We start from the raw sequence: 7,700 nt of genomic DNA, 5'->3' as shown, positions 1-7,700 counted from the left end.
CCCCCACTCCTCTCCCCCTCCCTCTCCAGTCCGAAGAGCAGTCAGGGTTCCCTGCCCTGTGGAAAGTTCAGGGTCTTCTCCCCTCCATCCAGGTCTAGGATCACAAATTATATGCTCAATGTCCTTTATTTATGGCTAGAAACCAATTATGTGTGAGTACATCCCATGTTCATCTTTTTGGGTCTCGCAGGTATCCAGGGAGATGTCCCCAGATAATACCCTGGACAACTGAGGAGAGGGAACCTGAAATGACCCTATCCTATAGCCATACTGATGAATATCTTGCATATAACCATAGAATCTTCATCTAGCGATGGATGGAGATAGAGACAGAGACCCACACTGGAGCATCGGACTAAGCTCCCAAAGTCCCAATGAGGAGCAGAAGGAGAGAAAACATGAGCATAGAAGTCAGGACCACGAGAGGTGCACCCATCCACCGAGACAATGGGGCTGATCTATTGGGAGCTCACCAAGGCCAGCTCGACTGTGACTGAAAAAACATGGGATAAAACTGGGCTCTCTGAACATGGCGGACAATGAGGGCTGATGAGAAGCCAAGGACAATGGCATGGGGTTTTGTTCCTACTTCATGTTCTGGCTTTGTGGGAGCCTAGCCAGTTTGGATGTTCACCTTCCAGATTCTTTTTGACAGTGCCGGCAGACCATATTCATGTAAAGAGCAGGGTAGTGAGATAAAGATACATCATGCTTGCTTAGAGCTTACATTTAGTCCATTGTTTAAGTAAGGCAATTGTTGAGCTTAGTAGAAGCTCAACTCCTGATTGGCAGAAATATAGGTATTTCTTACACAAGTGTATGGTTCAGTGTTTAGGGAGCACACTTGCTGTTATACGTATGTCGTTAATGTTTCTTACCAAGGGAATCAAACCAGAAAGGCACACACAACCTAAATTTTATTTAATATACTTATGATATCAGAAATGATAACAAAATTCCTTCTTGAAGCAAACAAAGAAGATATACAGAAAATAAACAGGAGTTTCAAGACCCTGGCCCTAGAATAAAAAAGGTACCAATTTCTAAGGAAGAAGAAAAAAGAGAACATGAGTTGAGTGACTGTGCCAGTATTCTCTGTCAGGAAAATCATCATGAGGGAATAAGGACTGATATACAAAGAAAACCTGAGACAGGATTCAAAAATATAAACCTAATGTTTTTGTTTGTTTGTTTTGAGAAAATAGTGCAGCTAGTAATTACTGGTTTGGGCATAAAAATAGAGAATGCTTCACAGAAAGAGAACATGAAGTCATTAAAAGTCTTCTCCATAAATATTCAGATTAACACATAGGTGAATGAAAACTCAAAAACAGAGGCCTGAGTTCGACAGTGCACTTGTAAGAAATTACCTGCAACCAAAATGACTGAATGAGTAATGGGTCCCTTTCTATTTGCAAATAACTTAACAAGAAGTTCTGTTTTCAACTAACCTATTCGAAAACATCAACTAGTGAAAATAAGAAATAGTGAGTCATGGAACTTTCTGTACAGAAGCAGAGAAGAATTGTAAATTAGTCATAAGAAATGGCTTTGGAAAACATGTCAACAACAGAAACAATGACATTCCCAAGTGTAGAAAATTGATTATTGGGGGTAGAGAAAATCTTAAATACCACAGTGCTTTATGTAACTTTAAAGGGGCAAGAACCCTGCACCTTGCCTGGGCAAAACAGTAGAGCTGGCCCAGGCAAGATGAGTAAGGGGCTCTCAGACCTGATAGCCACAGAGCAGGAGCGCTGGCCTTGCTTCTTGCTGTAAGCTGGATTGGGTGAGCTGTCCTAGGCAGTGTTGGAGAGCTAGCTCATCAGGGTAGTGCTGATGAGGGAAAGCCAGGGAGTAAATCCAACCAGCTACCACCTAGACCCAACCAGGGCTACAGGTTGGCCCACCCCAATATCCACCATATGAACTGCTGGAACATGTGAAGCGACCAAACCTACAGATACAAACCAGCAGCCTCTCCATGACACAGGACAACAATGGGCTATCTACGAGGAGACCCAATCAGTGTATCAGAAACCGGAGGCCTTGAGACAGGCCAGTGACTCCTGAGAGTTAACACTTGCAAGTATAAAGATGAACTGACTAAAGGTAAACTCTGTGTCTCAACAGGTCACACTACAGCTTCCATGACAATTTTTTTTCTTTTGTGGTTTTTATTTTTGTTTTGATTCTTTGCTTTATTTGGTTTTGTTTTGGTAGGGAGGTTTCAAGAGTGCAGAGCAGATGTCTGGGGACAGGGAGATAAGAGAGATCTGAATGCATGATGTAAAATCCACAAAGAATCACACACACACACACACACACACACACACACAATACATATAAAATAATCAGCACGAAACATATGCTTGCTTCTAAACTATGTCTAGATTTCAGAGTTTGAACATGAATGAGTGAATATACCTCTATCTGTAATCATTTCAAATATCAGGGCAAAATAATCTTAAATCATGAACAATTATTGATTGAGTTTGTTGCCACATTCCTGTGGCACTGAGAGTCAGAGACAGAAAGATTACCACAAATTCAGAGCTGTCTTGGCCTACATAATAAGATCCAGATCTTTCAGGGGCCACATGGTGAAAACAACTATGTCTTAATAAAACAGAAGCAAGAAAACCAACACCATTTCTCATCACAATGTGAACCCTAACCACTGAAATAATCACAAAAATGACATCCTTTGATGTCAGCATATTGCCCTCATAATAAATAATGCTTCTATGCCTTTTGCAAGTAAAATCTTTTCCCAGATAATACTTCAAACCAAAAGCATCTTTTCATAGAAATAATTTTAAATTAAGTTTTAAAATAATTCTGAGTATAGTCAAGATATTAATAAATACTATGTACTTATGTGTGATAGCCTGTCATTATCCAAACCCAATTCAAATGTGGATTATTCTTTGGAAGTTATTATATATACTGTGCTACGTAGTGGAAATGTCACTCAAAAAATACTTGATATCTTTTTCATTGAGTTTGAACCAATTTCCATAAAATACTGATTTTACTCATTTGAATTCAGAAATAATAATAATTGTTAAGACCCAGTTGTCGTTCTTTTATTTGTGAGTTATCTTATAATCCATAAACATTTACTTTTTAATAAGCTGAGTTCATCAGTTAATTTGAAGTACTGAATACACAGCTTAACTCCAAAATCTTCCAAATTCCCTTGACTGTCATCAAGTTAACATATTGTATAACACGCATCAATTTCATTTGCTTAATACTTAATGTTTCTTTAGGAATATAACAATATAGACTGAGAACAAAGAGACCTGGTTAGAGAAGTATTCTATTGTTTAAAAAAATTATTGAATGTTGTAACAAAAGTATTAAAAGAAAATTATCAGTTTTGCTGCAAAAGCTGCACAAAAAAAAATTTAAAAGCACCAAAAGGAAAAGAAATTCCATTTATCATGAGTTCTTATCATGGCCTTTCCCATGCATGGTTTTAAAATGGATTTAAAGTCTTGAGAAAACCTACTTTTGTATTTTATATTTCACTATATTATGTGAACCAAATATAAACAAATTATAAATATGAAAACAAATGTAATCATTTATATGATATGTTGAAAATGGTAATAAACATAGATGGTAATTTTATTTTCATTTTAATAGATAATATATTACAAAATCATTGATAAGGAGACATTTCTGGCATAAAAACATTCTTCAGAAATAATATGATTAAAAATTAAACTTAAAGAACTGCTTGATGTGTTAAATTTATACAGTAATTCAACTTGATAACTTAGAGTGCTAGTTTAAGACACTTTTTCATTAATTTATATTCACTGGACAACAGAAAAAAATGGCTTCAGCTACTCACAGTGTAAATGAGATGGAGATTATGATGGCAAGTATTGTATATGTAAGTTATCTAGGAAGAATACACAATGAGAACAAACTACTTGGAAATAAAATTAAAGAAGAAAGCTCGTGATTGAAACAATTACAATTTCTCTCATACAAACAAGAATAATTTTAGTATAATATTACTCCTTTATACTTCAATGAACACAGGCTTATGCAATTAGAAATAATTCAAATTTAAGTGAGTGTTCTGTAAAAAAATTCTATTTATACATGGAAATATTCCAATCTTCTTTTGTAATATCAAAATCCATAAAACTTGAAAGTCCATTTAGGTAGTTGATTTTGGCTACAGTAAAAAATACTAATGATGTGATTTTGACAGCAATGATTTATTTGATATAGATAAAATATGAAATATATATTAATATATATTTGATATATATTTGAATATATGTATTACTAAATAAAACCTGCTTGGTCTACATAATAATATTTGCATGTATGTTTTTATTACTAACCATGTTAATGGTTAACCAATTGGTGTTCTCTTCCTGAGTAGAATCCATAACCATTCCTTTAATAAACAAACATAATCCCTATTTAAATTCTAAATATTTGGAGGCAGTCAGTGGTAATGTGCACCTTTAATTTTAGCACTAGGGTGGCAGAGGCAGGCAGAGATCTGTTACTTCAAGGCCAGCCTGGTTTACAAGAGTTAATTCCAGGGCAGGCTTCGAAGCTGCCTAGAAACTCTGTCTCAAAAGCAAATAAACAAAAAATTGTCCTTACACACACACGTAAGTGTAGTCTTCACCTCTCATCAAGAAAACATCTTTTTGTAACTGACAGAGACCATTACATAAAACCACACGCAACTAATGCAGAGTTGTGGAGCCTCATCCTGTTGAGAAACTTCTAGAAAACAACATTGTCAGCTAAGGCTCAGAGATCCTCCTGGGATAGAGGTTGGGAAGATTTTAAGAGCCAGAAGAAGAGCGATTTGCTGTGAGATTGTATTTCTTAGTAATGTCAGGATCAGCACACTTAAAATCTCACCAATGTGACTGTCTAAACATGGGCTGACAGGACAAAAGATAGGCCAACTCTCTTCCAGTTTTCTCTATCAATTTCTCTTGAGTTCTTGATCTTCTATAATTATTTAATATATAATAATGTGGTATTTGAATAATTAGAGATTATAAACATTCATACTTATATAACACCTTGTGTGTATTCAACTATTATTGTCCTTATGTTCATGTGCTTAGGGTTGTCCCTCTAGGCTTTAGATCTTCTTCTTGAAGAAAACTGGTCCTTGTTTCTTTGGCAGTCTTAAAGTTTTTGAAAAATAATTAAGCAGTTTAAGAAAATTAGCATTGCTGGGCTCATGCCTTCAATCCCAGCACTTGGGAGGCAGAGGCAGGTAGATCTCTATGAGTTCTCAGCCAACTTGATCAACACGAGCTAGTACAGGTTCCAAAACTACAGAGAAACCCTGTCTCAAAAAACAAAACATACAAACAAAAAGAAAGAAAAAATTAGCATTAAGTGTACTGGTAAACAAGTAACAATCAGTAACTTCAGCATGTCTCATTACTTACCTCTCCTTGCACAATCAGTATGTCTGCCTTCTTGCAATTTTAAAGGAACTATTACAAAGTTCTTAAACATTCATTGTTCCCTAAGTCCAAAACTTAGTTATTATTCTGATCAAATATAATTTGACTGGCTAATATATCTTGTTTGCTCCTTCTTGACTACTGAAGACTTAGAACTCTGTGACACTGAGAGAGTTGTCTTAAATCTAAGTTGCACTGCACAGAAATTTCAGCCCTTAGCTTCTCAGGCATTTTTACTCCTCCAAATTTGTCTCCAATTCCTTTTTCAGATCTGTAGTGATCTTGCTGTTTAATCTTAAGATAAGTCAAGTACTAAAGATCTATGTGCATCCCTTTGTCTGAATTTCTTTCAATCACAGGAAGTGGATGCTTTTTCATCTCCCTCACTCTGAGTCCTCTCTCCTGACCTTTCCATCGATTCAGCCTACAGCGATCACTCAATCCTCTGTTTTCTACTATTCTAAAATCAGCATCTCACTCCTTCCATCCTTTTTTTAAAATTTGAGACACATTTTTTCATACTTTCTACTCATTTTTTGAGATCTTTATGGACAAAGAGATTTAGGGCTTTCATGAAACATTTCCATAGAATTTTGTATTTGTAGCTTGCCTTTCTTAAATACAAGAATAATGTTGATCACTTAACTCACGTGTGTGTGTGTGTGTGTTAATTGTATATGTGTGTGTGTGCTAATGATGGGGACTACAAATTTATCATCTGTATTTAATAAATATTAAAATTAACTAAAATCTTTGTAGAAACAGATTGCTAAATACAATAAATTTAACTATTTCCAATTTGTCAAAAATTAAATGCTATCTGCTAAGAATATTGAATCTTCAATAGCTAAGCAAGGCTTAGAAGGCAGTCAAATGAGTTTTAAAACTCATTTCTAATATAACATATGCTAAGATACATATCAAATCAATTATTTAAGTTAACATTTCATTTCACATATTATATATTCAAAAATATTTGGAGTCAACCTTTTAAAAATAATAGTTTACTTTTTTTGTATTTGTACTAGTATTTTGTCTGCATGTAAGTATTATATTCTTTGCCCACCTGATACCATTGGAATCCAAAAGGTGTCCAATTCCCTGGAAATGGAGTTGTAGAAAGCTGTGAGCCACTAAGTAGATTATTAAAACTGAGTCTAAAGTATCTGCAATAACAGAAAGAACTCTTATTTACTGAGTTCCATGATTTAAAGTCAAGATTCAAACCAAGTCATGTTTCATCTTTGTCTGATCATACTCAAGTTTATGTAGAACTTGTACTGTTCAGAATGTCTCCTATAGGATTAAGCTCAAGAAGCATTATTTGACATATAAATTTGTTTTACAATAGAAACAGAAAACAATTGGTATGTAATACAGAAAGCAGACATTACTACTGAAACAGAAGTTTTAAAGATTTAGATTAGCACTTTAAAAATAGTTCTGAGATGGAGTTCCAGATGAGTCATGGGTTCTCGGTTAATGTGCAAAGGAACCTGAGCCAACTACAAAATTATGAACTTGCAAATCTATGAATTCAAAAATTTACCAGGTTCCTGAATTACCTCATCAAAATTTTATATTTCAAATGTTAATACTTTGTGGTAGTTAGCAAATATGGAAGAAAGAAAGGGAGAAGGCAGGTAATGCAAAGAGAAAGAAGAAAACGTGGAATTTAGAGTAATATAATTCTGCATTCCCAGACTGTGGTTGCTCAAATGACACCAGAATCACTATCGTCACTATCGTTTATTCCCTTTAAGATAAGCTCACTTGGTTTTTTTTTTTTGTTTTTTTTTTTTTTGCATCAACAATTATGTCACCATGACATGAGTGTTGAAATAGGAGCGGTGACAAGGCTGTATCCCCGGCACCCGGCCGCCCGCATGGCTAGTTTATACCCAGAAATAATTACACGGAAACTGTATGCTTTCAAACACTGCCTGGCCCGGCTAGGTCCAGTTTCTTATTGGTTATCTCTTACATATTGTTCTAACCCATTTCTAATATTCTGTGTAGCCCACGAGCTGGCTTACCAGGGAGGATCTTAACCTGCGTCTGTCTGGAGTGGGAGCATCATGGCGACTCTTCACTCAGCTTCTTTTTCCCAGCATTCTCTTCTGTCTACTCCGCCTACCTAATTTTCTGTCCTATGAGGGCCGAGGCAGTTTCTTTATTAATAAGAAATCACTCCCACATCAGTTCCCCTTTTTCTGTTTAAACAAAAAA

Source organism: Alexandromys fortis, unplaced genomic scaffold (genome assembly GCF_014885135.2).
Source record: "Alexandromys fortis isolate MF-2015 unplaced genomic scaffold, M_Fortis_MF-2015_v1.1 scaffold_25, whole genome shotgun sequence".
In the NCBI taxonomy this organism is placed as follows: domain Eukaryota; kingdom Metazoa; phylum Chordata; class Mammalia; order Rodentia; family Cricetidae; genus Alexandromys; species Alexandromys fortis.
Note: the sequence above shows the minus strand (reverse complement) of the source record.